The sequence below is a fragment of the Xiphophorus couchianus genome, chromosome 16 (genome assembly GCF_001444195.1).
Source record: "Xiphophorus couchianus chromosome 16, X_couchianus-1.0, whole genome shotgun sequence".
Classification (NCBI taxonomy): domain Eukaryota; kingdom Metazoa; phylum Chordata; class Actinopteri; order Cyprinodontiformes; family Poeciliidae; genus Xiphophorus; species Xiphophorus couchianus.
The window spans coordinates 6,063,015-6,078,408 of NC_040243.1; the positions used below are offsets into that span (position 1 = coordinate 6,063,015).

At 36.8% G+C, this 15,394-nt stretch overlaps 1 protein-coding gene across 2 annotated transcripts in view; it reads right to left on the reverse strand.

The window, feature by feature from the left end:
* LOC114159909 (gap junction gamma-1 protein-like) overlaps window positions 1-15,394 on the reverse strand; it is a 118,239-nt gene that overhangs the window by 77,540 nt on the left and 25,305 nt on the right. The window contains exon 1 of one of the 2 annotated variants that reach the window (XM_028042169.1): window positions 7,137-8,516. The exons of the other annotated variant lie outside the window; for it this stretch is intronic. The gene's annotated coding sequence lies outside the window, so the exon portion shown is untranslated. Of the gene's footprint in view, window positions 1-7,136; window positions 8,517-15,394 lie in introns of those variants that run through there. 2 annotated transcript variants of the gene reach the window in all.

The following is a 15,394-nucleotide window of genomic DNA, read 5'->3' on the forward strand; positions in this document are numbered from 1 at the left end:
TGCTATCATCAAGTGCATGCGCATATATGTGCACGCCCATAGGCTTCATTTTATTTCACAGGCTATCTCTTTCAGAAGAAATAAATCCTCTTAGTGCAGCTGTCTTCTGTATGAGGTGGAGTTTTTAGGATTGCGCTAACTTCCCAGACTTGACTGGCTTGTTCTGGTTGAGACATAACTTGCATTGTTCTTACAGTGTCTATTTGTAGTTTCTGAGGATGGGATGGGACATGTTGTCTATCTAGGTTAGTTCTGGGCTCCAGGCTGTCCATGCACACCAGCAGAATCAGCAGGTGGTACGCCACAAACCATTGGAGCGGGATTTCAAACAGCAGACCCACATTAGGTCAGGCAGTGGAGCTGAACCCAAACGCGGCTATCCCTCAGGGCAGCTTTGGGGATGAAAATGACACCTCTAGAGAACTTTCCTCCTCATGAAGGAGCAATAATACACGGCTTATTGTCAGCTTGACTGAAAAGAAAATCCAGCCATGAATACTAGCTTAGGTCAGGGTTTAAAGGCCTTCTGGGGCCGGGATCCTTACCAAGCTGGTTTTGAGCTTAGACCTGCAGGAAAACTGTGAAACCTCACTGAAGCAGAGAAGACGCAGCTTCCAGTCCTCTGTTTTGTGTCTCCAGGGCTGAGAGGGTGGGAATGTTCTGAAGGGGGCCTACGATAAAACATGAATCGAGTAATGATCACTGTGACCATATACGGACATGCCTGAGACGCAGGAGACAGAAGTCAGGAATATTTTTAGGTATGCTCACTGGAAATGTGAGTTCAAAATAGACAAAAACAACGACTGTTTTTCCGTCAGTGTAAACTCTGAGCATCTGCGATCTGGTAAACAGTGAAAAGACCAAAGCAGAATGAGATGCCCCCCACCCAGAGTCCTTCCATTTCTGAGCTCTGTCCGTTTGACTTTCCTGCATTACATCACTGTATTTCTCCACTTTCTGACTCTCCAGTAGGTCATAAATCCAGACTTACTCACAGAAACACAGGCAGCTGCAAAGGTAAAACTGATTCACCATTATCTCGGTTTTGTATTTTATATTCCTTTTCGGGTACAATTCAATATCCGGGATGTAATAGCTTTTTTGTTTTACTCATAATGTAGTCTTTTGACAATGACAAAAGACCATGTCCTAATAAGGATTGTTCATATATGTTTTTCTTGTGATTTACGCTGATATATATAAATGTATATATATCAGAGGTTCAGGTATTTCTAGATAAGTAATATGACTGCTAACCATGTGATTTATTCACATTTCCTTTTAATTTTGAGGACATGTTGAGGAATGTTTTAATATTGAAGAAAATTTCCTTTACTTAAAAACTGAACAGCATGGATGCACGCATTATAAGATTACTTTAAGTCACGATAAAAAGTCTATTTTTTAGACAGTTCATGTGAACATCTGGTTTAAGCAATATGCTTATATGTTTGTGACATTGACAACAAAAAAGATCTTTACCACACCTCTTTTGTGTAAACGATTTAAAGTAAAAGCGAACAATATCCTGTTAGATAACCTGCAGCTGTAGAACTTTGATTTAAATTTTTACTCATTTACAAAAGTGAGTGCTCCCTTCTTCTCCAATGTTTGGAAAATGCCCAATTTAGGGAAATCCATTTGCATTGAGAATAATACCTATGCAGGCTATGCAGTCTTCATCTATGATCTTTCTGTATTTTGTGAAAACTTTTGCAAAAGTCATAAAAAAAAAAATCCATTCTTGTTCAGTTTTGATGTGTGTAAGAAATGGTCCAGGTCCACTTTGACCATGAGAAATGATCACCCCCTGTCTCATATCTGACTGTGTTTATTACTCCTAATACTTCAACCACATTTGGCCAAGCCTTTTGCCTTCTCATCCAATTTATGTCTGCAGGAGCTAGTGGGGCAGTTGGGGGTAAGAAGCTGACTCTGCGCATTAAGTTACCAGGGTGAGTCAGCCTCCTGAAGAGCCCCACACAGACACAAGAGGCAGACGTTTTATTTTTTACTTTGCTTTAAAAAACGAACTTCAAAGGGGCAGTGTGGTTGCCACAGAAGAAAACTCCTTCAGGTTTTTTTCTTTACTAATTATCTTTGAAAGAGAGTCACAGTCAATGTTACAGATGATATTTCTAAGCTCACAAGGCTTATTGCCCTACTAGAACTGCATAAGGTGAAGCCGAGGGATGAAATCTACACATCAACATCTCACGCATTAATTTAAGCAGACAACACTCCAGTTACAGTCGGCAACACTTCGGGAATCCCCTCAGTTCCTGGTTCCCATCCCTCAGGACCTACGGAGATTTTCTGCCAGATGTAGTTTACAGACAGACTCCCAGATGGGCCGACACATTTACACACTCACACGTGCAGGAGCCTCCGAAAGCATGAGGAGTAAAGTCACAGGGTCTCTGCATGTATGAGCTGAATGACTACACAGAGAGCCGCTCTAAGGTTAGTCGAGGTATTCCTTATTCACTGTAGTGACTCAACATGAAACATGAGGCTGCAGACGCAGGACCACGGGCGAACCGAGGAACACCAAGACTCAGCCCAAGGCAAGCAAAGATGGCTGGCGGGAAAGTTTGTGAAGATTAACCTGGACTTGTGTTGTTAGTGCATGCATCATATATTACACAAACCCTGTAAATTCTAGACACTAACAGGTACCATAGAATTGCACAAAAATCCATGAGGGACGGCGGAGTCCCAGAGTGAAATTCTGTGAAAGGTATAGGGAGCCTCGTGCCAAAAGCCCATTAAAATGCTGTCTACATCGTTTTAAACTGTGTGATTGTGAGCGTGAGTGGGAATAAAAATAGCAATAGGTATTTTGTTCCATATAACACAGTAGGAGTGTTACAGGTAAACCTTTATGGATGCAAACTCGACTAAAAACCCACCTGTTTAGGATTGTATTTGAAACGTAATCAATTACAAATTTATTGATGGAACCTGACTTAATGTCGTGTTTTGATGATTCTATGTTGCATTGTGTTTCTGTGTTTGATATGTAAAGCACTTTGAAATGCCTTGCTGCTGAAATGTGCTATACAAATATCATTTGATTGATTTGATTGATCGTGGTGGTGCTGTGCTGTAACATACAATGTGTCTGGTGGTAAATTTGTCCTGTCAAAGTTCAAAAGCACCATCAGTTTCCTCAGTGTGGGTTAATAAAATCTAGGTGGTTTGTTTAAATTATAAAGCATTACATCGGAGCAGGAGGTCCTTTAGGAAAAGTCTTAGAGATGAAGTCTTGAGGCATTACTTTTTATTACTCTGCCTTACAATGAACAAAATATTCACATTTGTACTAGTACAGTTATAAATGTAGTTTTATTTTGCAGTGATATTGTGATAATGACAAAAATGACAGTAAGAGCTATTTATTACTTCTGTTTTGAGAAGAAACACAAACATTGGTCTTGAAAAACATATCCACCAACAGCAGCGTGATTTCTAAGACCAATTTTCACAGAATAACTGAGTATTCTGCTGTGTTCCCTGGTCTTAATGCTGCTTGTTCTCCAGCATACTCTCACAAACCTTTTCAGTCGTTCTCAGAACAGTTGAATTCAAACAGATTAAATGACAAACATGTCAACTCAATTTACAAAGTAAATGCCATCTGAAGACCATTAATTTCACAGAACTTTATCTCAGGGTATTAAAGTTGAGTGAATGAGCGATTCAAGCTATTACATTTGCACATGCTTTAAAAGTGACCTATAATGCTAGGATATGGGGCTATCTATGGGGCATCTATGGGGCTATACAAAACGTGTTCATGACATTTATTATGTGCAAAATTATTCTAGAAAAATGAGATTTTAGTCTGGTCAGTTATGACTGTTTTGTTCTCCTTTCAGAATGAGCTGCTGCTGACCACAATCCCCAACTCAACGATTACTCTCACACATAGAAATGACTGCAAACAAAGTCACAATTATACAACTGTTCATCTTTGAAAAGCAGAAGTAGAGCTTCCTGCACAACCAACAAGAATGCAGCAAATGGTTTTTGAACGGCAAGTCAACTACAAGATACTAATCTTTTCCAGCAGCCATTGTACAGCATATACAGTGGTAAAACCAGCCTACTAGCTTGGGTTGCTAGGGGAAGGGATAGGCTCAGCTGGGGTTGCTAGGTAACAGCACTGTGCCTGTCGGTTGTGAAAATAGATAATTTTCCAGACATAAAGAAATATGAACTTACTGCCAAAAATGGCTGGGTGTTTTTTTATGCTTCCGTTTAGATCTCCAAAAGAATAAAAACATGCAAATAATAAATTTTGCACAATACGTTCTCCTTTAAATTTAGACTTTGAATTTCTAATAAATTCACTCTTTTTAAATATGTCTAAAATCCTTTGGAGCGAAGTTAAAAGAAGACACATTCTCAATAAATGTAATCCTGAATCTAAATCAGGCCTATGTCTATATTTAAGTTGAAACCTCATTAAACTTCTACAGTGTATCCATTATGAATTCAGTCTGGAATATCAAAATATTTTCTACATTATAAATATTTATACTTATTAGTTATTTTTCATGTCATCACTATACAAATATTGCCTAAATACTAAAATTCAAGGTTATATCAGAGAGAAAGAGAGATGAGTAAAGGTAAATTGAACATTATGATTTAAATATATAAAGTATTAAGTTCTGAAGTACTTTTAAAAGATAATGTCATGATAATTTCATGTAGCAGTACATGAAACACTGATTTTGGGGTGTAATGGAATAATGTGTTAATCTTTAAATCTTTAAAGAAATCCCAGGTAAAAGGTGCTTATTAGCCAAACTGCACCTCATTATAGTTTATGTAAACACAAACCTACTTCCCTTTGATATGTGATTTTCTGTGTAGCACAGGCACAAATGTAATTACAGCCTTATTCATAATAATACAACATGGAGGCCAAGGGCAATTCGAGAACTAAATGCACTGGAATGTAAAGAAAGTGGCTCTAATGACAGCCGATATGGCTAATGGGTTTATTAGCCGCTGCTTTGGCTGTAATCTAGCCAACCATACTAATGTGTATATCCAGAGCTTTATTAATCAAAATTAAGTACCTCTCAACACTGTTATTGTAAGCAACTCCAGGGATTATTTTTAGTGTTATTTAAATCCTGATTATTTCCTATGATTAAAAGTAATTGCAAATATTCGTCTTTTTGTTTTCTGACATTGTTATTTTTCTCAGATAAAGTTGGAAACTATTTGCGTGAACGACTCTTTAATCTGCTTCATCATCAGGATAAATGATCAGTTAGATTTATTTGTGGCAGTTATAATCACAAGACCATAAAATGGATCTAATCAGTTCCATCTTCAGCCAATATTGATTCAGCTTCTTCAACCAACTTGCCTTTTAAAACACTTCTCATTTTATCGTTCAGTTTTATTTGACTGACTTCTTCTGCCTAACAGCCTTTATGGACATCTAGAAGAAGAAAGACGATTGAAATTTGTTAGAATGTCATGGATTTTTTGGGGTTTTTATCAATCACATTTCTGGACACATCCACTTAATAAAGTAGCTTTAAATTTAGCCAGCAAAGACTCATCGGAAAGACAAATAAATCTATGAAAGAAGATCCTATAAAAGTTATTTGCAGTTTATCTAATCAAAACTTTTAACTATGCAACAAACAGTTATGGAAATTTCTCTTTGAACTATTACTAAGAAATGAAGTGTGGAAACTTTATTCTGCTTTAAAACTGGTACAAATTGTGGTTCTGTGAGCAAAAAGTCAAATTAGAAAGCTCCAGTCGTGGTGGTTTATATTACCAAATCCACAAAGGAGAGAAAACTTTACTTATTTCTTGTTTGTTTGTTTGAGATGAGCAAATTTCAGTCAAAAGGAAAAACGTAACTTTGCACTTTAAAATAAGAGGCAGAGTCGGTTGTTTTTCTCCTGTCAGTGAACAAAGTTCTTTCGTGAGAAAAAAGAAAGGATTCATTAAAACAATAATACTCAACAGAAATAGAGAAAAGTCAAGCTCATACTGAAGAATATAAAGAAAAAATAATAATAAATTGTAAAATAACATTTTGAGGCTAAGTGTAGGGAATACTTTCTAAGCTTACGTTCTAAAACATTTAAAAAATATTTCACTTTCAACATTTATAAGACACTGTAACCTCATGCTTTCCCTTCACTGAATCAAATAAAATATAAAAGTTGAAGAAGTGATAACTGGGGCTGTTTGAGGGTCACCGCCATGGCGCCTCTGTTCTGCCGCCGGCTTCACTGATGCCTCTCTGCACTCCCACCTTGTCCTCTGCAGACAGCACACACCAAACTAATCTGCTCACACAGGAGCTGGCCAAACATCTGTCCATTATAAGCCTCTGGATCGTCATTAGTGGGTAAAAATGGTTTTGGTGGTAAGAAACGGATGTGAGCAGATATGGCTCGTATAAAAAGCTCTTTCTTTAGACATGCAGATGAAGAGAAAAAAAATACACAGCTCATCTAAAAATGGGATTCTTATCAGCTTTTTCTGGTTGCCTCTTTTCTTTGTGAGGAGCAACTTTGTTCAGGAGAGTTCTTGAAGTGATTAAAGCCATGCACGCCAAGAGGAGCTCTGCACCACAAAAGGTTATCAAAGCATAACAAAGCGTGGTGCACGCGCCGACATGTATAGCTAGATTTGTACATGCAAAATGTAAATAAATTCCAAAGAGCTGAGCGGACTGTGCACCCTGATTTGGGCCTCTAACTCTTGAAACATGCTGCAGAAAACAAAAAGGAAGTAACACAAAACATTTAAAGAGTAATGGAGCTCAAATCCTAAGCAAGCACGGAAGTTTTGTTTTCGGTGAGCATGTCTTTTTCTCTCTATGCATGAGGAAATAGAAAGAAAATTCCTCATTAATGGTGACCGAAGGGGAGAACTACAACTGTAAACAGGTTCCATATGCCAGTGGAAGAGTCTGAGGCAGGACTCTCTCTGTGCACATCTGTGCCTTTTCTTGATTAAAAAGAAAAGTACCTCAGAATATTCTTGGTAGGGATAAATGCAAGGTACCCTAAAGATCACAAATTCACCATGTTTATATCCAAAAGCTGCAGTTAGATAAAGAAGTGACAAAGCAGCGTACTCACTCCTCTCCTCTCCTCTCCCAGGTGCCAGATCCTGTGTCCTTCCTGAATGTGAGACCCCCCCCCATCTCTGTCTCCTCAGCTCCGGTCCTCTTTACATACTTGTAGCCTCAGCTGACATCTATTAGCTCTGACCTAAAACCAACATCGGCATCTCGGCGACAAAGACAAACTGGAAACAAAACGCGGAGAAGCTCGGCGGAGATTCTCTTATGGAGAGCCTCAGTGTGTGCTTAACCAAGTGTGAGCGTTTTTTTTTTTTCTTCTGTAAGGGAGAGAGGGAGGCAGAGCATCTTGCCTCTCTCCCTGTGGTACTCACAATGGTCCACACTTACACCCCCTGCAAACTGGGTCATGGTTGGGGGTGGTGATGGTGATGAAGAGGAGGTGGTGGGGTTTTTAATACCCCCTCCGAGGGGTAAAGGGATGCGGAAGGATCCATTTCGTTTGAAGGTAAACAAAACTTAGACCTTGGACAACCTGAGGCGATCACGAGACAAAGATTTCAGGATGGGTCAGGATGTAATTAGAAGTTTGTACTTTTAAAACACTACTTGAGAAAATCTTAGATCCCAGCTTAAAAGAAATGTGCCTCAAGGAATATTTTCTACTTAAAAGAAACTCAATGAAAAGACCTTTGGTGTGTTTGCAAAGCAAGGATGTTTCTGAGAAGATTTTTACTTTTGGAAAAAAAATAAATAACGCCATAAAGTAAGAGCTGCTGCTATGCAACCTTGTAAGTGAAAGGGAGATAGAAAGAAGACTGGAAGTTTTGGGCGGCATTTTGGGAATGCAGCTTTAGACCTTGTGCAAAGTGCACATAGAAATAATAATTCAAACCCTTTGAAAATCATTTGCTACAAATTTAAATACTATTTAAAACTGGACATAGATCTTGGAAGCGGTTGGGCAATAAAGACAGTTATATCTAACTCTTCTAGCCAGACTTAGACCAAAAGATTTCCTAATCTTGTTGATATATTTGGCTGCACAACAGTTTTCAGTCTGTCATGATTTAAGTTTCCCAGTCACACCTTTGAGTTAGAAAGTGTTTTGTAAAAGGCCAGTCTAGATTCCCCAAATTCAAACAATGCAGATAAGCAGAATAAAAAAGCATTTTACTCTATTAATGGATTGATCTAACCTTAATCGAGTTATTTTTGCAGAAGAAACTCAGACATCACTCCTCAGCTCATTCTGAGGGATCCAAAGTCAGACCAGAAGGGACACAATGGGTCTCCAGTGGGTTATGGGTAATTTTCCGATGTATGATGTGCCAGGAAAACCTTCAAAGAGATGCCCTGACCACCTGACTCATTTTGACACGTGTCCAGAATCTAGTTTTTTCTGACCATAGGAGAAGGCCAGAATTTTAAAGGATAACTTTATAAGCTGCAACATATTCAATCAGTTAAAGATTTTTCTGTCTTTCCTTCTCTGTTCACTTATCATATTAAAAATGTATTTTGTACAGAGGTGAAATTAAACTTTCTATGCTGGAAAAAAAAAAAAAACATTGCAGAATTGTTTTATTTTTGTTTGGATTGTGAGTATGTTGGCTACTAATTGATTAGGGCGTTTTAAAGACACTTCTAAAAAAGGGGGGGGGGGTTTCGGCAGTGTTTATTTTTCATTCTGCAGTAAAAACGATCCAATTAATTCCCAAGGTTTACATACATACTCAGTTAATTTCAATCGAAATTATTAAAACTAAAAAAAATCTTGTTAAATGATGTGCTGCAAAAGTGGATAAAAACACATTTCTAATGTTCTAATTATTTTACACTGCATTATTTTTAAATAATTGCTTAATTTTGATTTATTTATATGTTCAAAATAAAACAGAGCTGTTCCTTACTTATAATACTATTATGATTACTTAAAATGAAAAGGAAAGAAGGTAACATATGAAGCGCGAACACTGATAACTACCAGAAAATGTTAAGAATTTTAAATAAAAATACAAAAAACTTCAGACATATTTAGCCGAATCTGTTTATAACAAAAGCAACATCCATGCACATGAATAATCATACAAACCCACAAACAACAAAACATGTCCATCTGATATCTTTCAGCTCCTTATCGCAGCCTCCATTCTTACCTTTCTTCTTTAGGTGGAGTGAATGCTATAAATCATCTAAACCCTTTTTAAATACGCAGCATGTCACACAAAGTTCGCAGATTCTTTCATCAGTGAATCCTTTAATACGCAGCAATCAAATCTTTTGACATGAACGTGAAGCTGAAAAGTGATGAAATGTGTTTTCCACTGTGAAGAAAAGTGAAATCCTCAGATTTTATTTGATGCGCAGAGATTCAAGAAATTTTCTTTAATGAGATCTGCTCTTAATGTTGGCAGCGAGGATATTAATTAGCAACCAAATCATCTTCTATAAGTTCGTGAACTTTGCGATTGCTGTGCATGACTGAACTCTGCTTTATGTGACTGAGAGTGTCTGACATCACACTTTGTGGTATTTCCAATACTCAAACTTACTTGCAAGTAGTAAACTATAAATCACAACAGTCTTTGCAGACTCAGTCAGCAAAGAGGGAGAGATGATTTATTTCTTGAATCCTTTGCTGACTTAATGTGAGAGAAGCTCCTGTTATGGTCACTCTGTCTTACCGAGATGCATGTAGGTTACAGCGGAGCACTTAGCAGCAGATCAAAAGGGTCTCGGTTCAAATCTGAGCGAGCGATTTGAAAGACGGTTGTACAACATCAGCACTTGGTAGCCAGCCTTGCAGTAGAAACCTAATTTATTTTATTGATTCTTGAAAGAAACATGTTTGAACCTGTAGCAGCAGTAGCCTGCAGTACAACTTATGAGTCCTGTGCTTTTAATTTTTGTGGCATCCAAACATCTTTTGTTGCAATCTGAAATATCAAATAAATTATTCGGTCTGGTATGTTGGATTAAGTGGTAGTTTTGCTTGGTAAAAGTGAGCAGTAACTTTTGCACAATGGGATGGAAACGCCTAAGCTGCAGCCAAATATTACAGGCTGAGCTGAAAACAGAGTCCTGGGCTGTTTATAACGACCTTCAGGATAACATTCATTGTCGTAATTAAGATGTGTTCATTTTAATGGTTGAGGCATCTTACAAATTTAGCAGCAATTTTCCCCCCACTTAGACCAATAATAGTGTGTTCATAAAAGTGCTATGTAAAGATTTTTTTATTATTTATTTAGATTTTTTTTAATCCCTTTTTGTCATAGCAACCCCCTATTTTATTTTTCTTAAGGGAAAAACAAAAGTATTTTCCAAAGTGTGAAATTTTTTGATGAGTTTATCAAAGCCTAGACTAAGTAATTCATTGATTTACTTTGGTGCAACGCATCAACTTTAGGACTCAAAACTTACTGATAGGAACCCTTTGGTAAGAACCCATACTCAATTGGAAGAACGAAATTATGCAATATTTTCAAAATGTACAGTTTGATAGCAGGTTTAGTTAATCAGCCTGGATTATGTCATAATTAATACCAGTGATTTTAATGGTATTATTTTGTTTGACGCCATTTTTTAAAAAATTGCTCCACACAGTTTGTTGTTCAAAACTGGTCTGTTTGTGAACGTTTTTGTTGTTTTTTTTCAGAAATTTCAGACTTAACCTTACATGTGGAGTTCTTTGTTATCCTGGTTATAAGGTACTTTTAATGGTTTTATTCCCTTTTTTTCCCCATTACAAGTCATGGCTTTTTTGTCTGTTTTGGCTTTGGTAACATGAAGCCTTGTTATGTCCAATTGTTTCATTGCTGGGCATTTAGCGAACATTAAATGGAGAAACTCTGCTGCCCCTAGTGGTTTGGTGGGGCCATCACACCTGAAACTTGATTTTCCTTCAATTTGTAGGTAGAGGTTTAGATTTACTGGATATATGGGAACTAAATTATAATACGTGAGCATAACATTATATCAAATGGTGTAGTTACAACAGCGTTCAGAGAGAAAATAAGCCTCCGAACTGACAGAAATAATGTCAATAAAAGCTAATTTTAAATAAATTCATTTATTGCTTAGTGGAAGTTTTTGCAAAGACTAAATGTTAGCTTTATGTTACGACAACAATATATTAAAGTGGTAACAACATGCAATGGCATCAATATCTTCAAAAAGTAATTTCAGGATAATCTAATAAACAATCCTATCTTAAAAATACCTTACAAGCAGACTAGTGGTTAACTTTTTTGTTCAGCTAATTGTGTATAAATTGTAAGGTAACAGAAACATGACATAAATGCAAACCTTGCAGACACTTTATTTATTTATTTTTTTACAATTTATATGACCCCAAAGCAAAGGCGCAACAGTTTTTCCTGCTCGGTGCTGAAAGCAGCAGGGTTCCTACATTTTAAATCCTCAGCTCCTTCAGTAATCCTTCAGAAAATGTTTACTATTTATGAGTAAGCTATAAGTGACAGCAGATAGATGGACTGAGAAGATTTCAGCCACTAAACTCTCCTAATCCTTACAGGCTGCCCGGGAAACCAAACTAATTCAGTTAATTTCACAGAGCACTGTCCATGTAAACATCAAAGCACTTAAAAGGAGCCTGGAGTGATAAATTTGGTCAGCTTCGTATTATTTCCCCAAAATGTTTCTCCTCAGGCCATTAAAGAAATTGCTGCATTATAGAGTTTTAGACTGACAAGTGGCTATTGATTTCTACTAAGCCTGAGACAGCTGAGCCCTAATTTAATGGGACAAAGTGCATCTTTTAAGAAAATGATAGTGTGATGTTTTGGGCTTGTCAGCACATGAGGCCTGAATTTAAATACATTTTAAAGAAGCTGTGACTAACGGCGACTAACAATTGTTAATCTAATATTAGATTCTGCATATAAACAAATTAATCCCAAATCAACATCAAGTGTTTTAAAGTCAGACTGTCTTTAAAAACATCTGTTTCTCTTTAAAGTACCAGGACTTCGTTGACTCTAAATTTCTAGATTTATAAAAAATAGAAACTCTACTTTAAATATAATCTTAGGCATGATGAAAAATAATGTACGCACTCTGCAAGATATGGAATAACAACTATGGGGAACATTCCTTTAAGATTTTTTCCATTTTATTTTCATTGCCAGTAATCATTACATACTTTGCAGCTCTTATTTAGCTTTTATTAGAAGAAAGGTTTACTGAAAACAAAAATTATTTAATCAGGAATGTATTGGTGAAATACCATATCTCCTCTAGCAGGTCTGTCACGGTAAATACAAGCAGCAAAATGTTCCATACAGAAATTCACATGCAGGTGCCTCTCGATAATTTGGAATAAATTAGAACATAACTGACAATTGAATTTAGAGTGACCATATGAAATTGTAGGAGATGCTTCAGAAGCTCAGGTTACTTTAATAACGGGATTCAGTTTGTCTCTCATTTCCATCCATACAACACTCCACGGTTTCTCTGTGGTGCTCAGGTCATTTCAGTTTTCTGCCCAATTAAGTACAGCAATACCATAACTATTGAACCAAATATTGCCACTTTTGGCAGCGTAGATAGGTGTTAAGTTCTCCTGAGGAATGAAAACAGCATCTGAAGTGAATTTCTGATACACTGGCAATAACTTTGGATTTAATAAAACCCACTGGACCGTTAGCAGCAGATGACCCGGCTGCCCAAATCATCACAGAGTGTGGGAATTATACTCTACACCTCAAGCAACTTGGATTCTCACCATCTCCAGGGGTCTCAAGCTCCAGTCCTCGAGGGCTGCAGACCTACAGTTTTTAGATGTGCCACAGACACAAAACACTGGGATGAAATGGCTTAATCACCTCCTCCTTGTGTAGATCAGTTCTCCAGAGCCTTGCTAGTGACCTAATTATTCTATTCAGGTGTGGTGCAGCAGAGGCACATCTAAAAGTTGCAGGACTGCGGCCCTCCAAGACTGGAGTTTGAGACCCCTGATAAACTCTCTCTTCAAACTCTGGAACCTTGATTTAAAAATAAAATTTTCATCTGAAAACAGGACCGTAAGAAACTGAGCAACAACTCAATCTTTTTCTCTTTCTGTTCTGGCATTTGTGCAGCTTACATCTCCAATACTTTTTCCTTTCACTCAATTTTCCAGAACCTGTTAATGACTGTTTGCTGGACAACTGTTAAGTCAGCAGTTTCCTTTGCGATTGTAGGCCATAACAAAATTTCTATTTTATTTCTATTGTTAGATAAACGTATTATGTTTTTATGACATGTAATCCAAATATTAATCTGTAAATTATATCATAGGATAAATTTTGAATTTTGAATTTGAAATAATTGAACATTTAGTTAGTAATAACCCACATGCTACATTAACAGGGACTCATTAGGTGAAAATTACCCAAATATTGAAGCAAGCACTTGTGTGACTACATACACCTAATTTCTTAACTTACCTGCCCGGTTAATGTGATTGTTCTGACCACAGTTTACAAATCTGATAATTTCAACCATCTTCAGAACTGAGAAAACATTTTGGATTAGATGAAACATCTTAAAGAAACTGGAGAAGTCCAATTGTCTTCAAATGCATTTCATATTTTCACTTATACCTGAGATATTACATGGTACTCACTTTTATAAATACGTTTTTTTTAAATCGCAAGACATTTTATTCAAAACATTTGAACTGATAATCTCTTGATTAGCAGTCAGCTGGTTTACCATTAACACATGCCACTCAAGTCAGGAAGTCAGGGTACCCAGAGAGAACCCACACATGCATGCGGAGAACCTGCAACTTTGGTGTAGACAGAAACTTGGACTGGATTTGAACCCAAGATCTTCTTACTGAAAGGCACCACAGTAGCTCTGATTTATTCACCGCAAACTGAAAAAGGACCGTCATTGTTTGTATTTGAGAAATGCTTGAGGAGAGAACTGTGCTTCGACAAGAGCAACAGGGGGCCCTTTATTTTCATATTCCTGCCAAAACAATTTTCATACTTCAGCAGTTTGATTTGAGTCCAAAGCCTCTCTGTGTTATTCACCTTTTCCCTTTATAGCAGAATTTTATTTAAAAAGATTTTGTGTATGTTTTCTGCGATGGATTTTCAACCGGCACAAGCTGAACCTCGACTCTCGGCCAATGGCTGCTGGAGATTGACACCAGCCCCCCATGACCCTGCAAGGATAAGCAGGATTAAACCAAGGATGGATGAATGTTGTATAGAAAATGGGTGTAATGTAATGCTAAATCCTTTTCATTTTACTTTGTATCCATTTTCGTAACCTGCCAAGGGACTGCAGATGTGAATTAGCTTATGCTATAAACTGGTACAGCATCAAATGGTGATTCATGTTTGAGATGTACATTTTACCTTTTAAATAAAGCTTATTATTATTAATTATTACATTATTTAGTTATAGTCAGCGTTTAATGACAATATTCAGTCCAAATGTTACATTCGATTTCATAGTTATCCCCCCTCTGTATTATGCCAACATTCGCACTTGTTTCTCTCCACAATCAGGGCAGAAATTCAGTTTTTTACTAATTATTTGGAAGGATAAATGAATATAATAAAGATTTAAAATGATAAAGAAAAAATCAAGATCTCAAGCTCCACCTGAAGCTAAAGCCAGAGTAAAAGTCAATTTTTTAAAGAGCTTTAAAACTTCCTAAGGTCTGCATTGTCTTTATATGAAGTAACAGATGCAGAATGAATAACACAGAAATGAACAATAAGATCCACAAGACCACAACATAAGTCCGCAATAAAAATTCAATAAATAAATTTTATGGGAACACTCGCCAGCCATTTCATTATTGCAAACACAAATAGTAAGTCAGCCAACCAGAAGGTACTTTTAGAAGAAGTATTAAAACCACATCCTGAAATTCAAAATAAGCATCAGAAAAGGGAGAAAACAGGGATTTTAAAAGAAATTGATCATGCAAGAGTATTTTTGAAGATGCAGAAATCCTGGGATTTTCTAACATCTCTGATATTTACAGAGAATAAACCAAAAGCAAACAAAAAAATCCATTCAATGGCAATTGTGTGGATAACTGATTTGAGATGGTAGAAAGATAACAGTAGCTAAAAAAGAAAAAAAGAAAAATCAGCAGCAGAAGATGACACCGGGTGCCTCTCCTGTTAGCTCAGAAAAATTGAGGCTACACATTTCACCAAAATGGGACAATATGAGATTGAAAAAAAATGGAAAAGTATGTTTTGGAAAGGGAAAATTTCTGAGGAATGTGTCTGACTTCTTGTTAAATCTGCACCACAAATATTTAAGTCAGCTCTGATG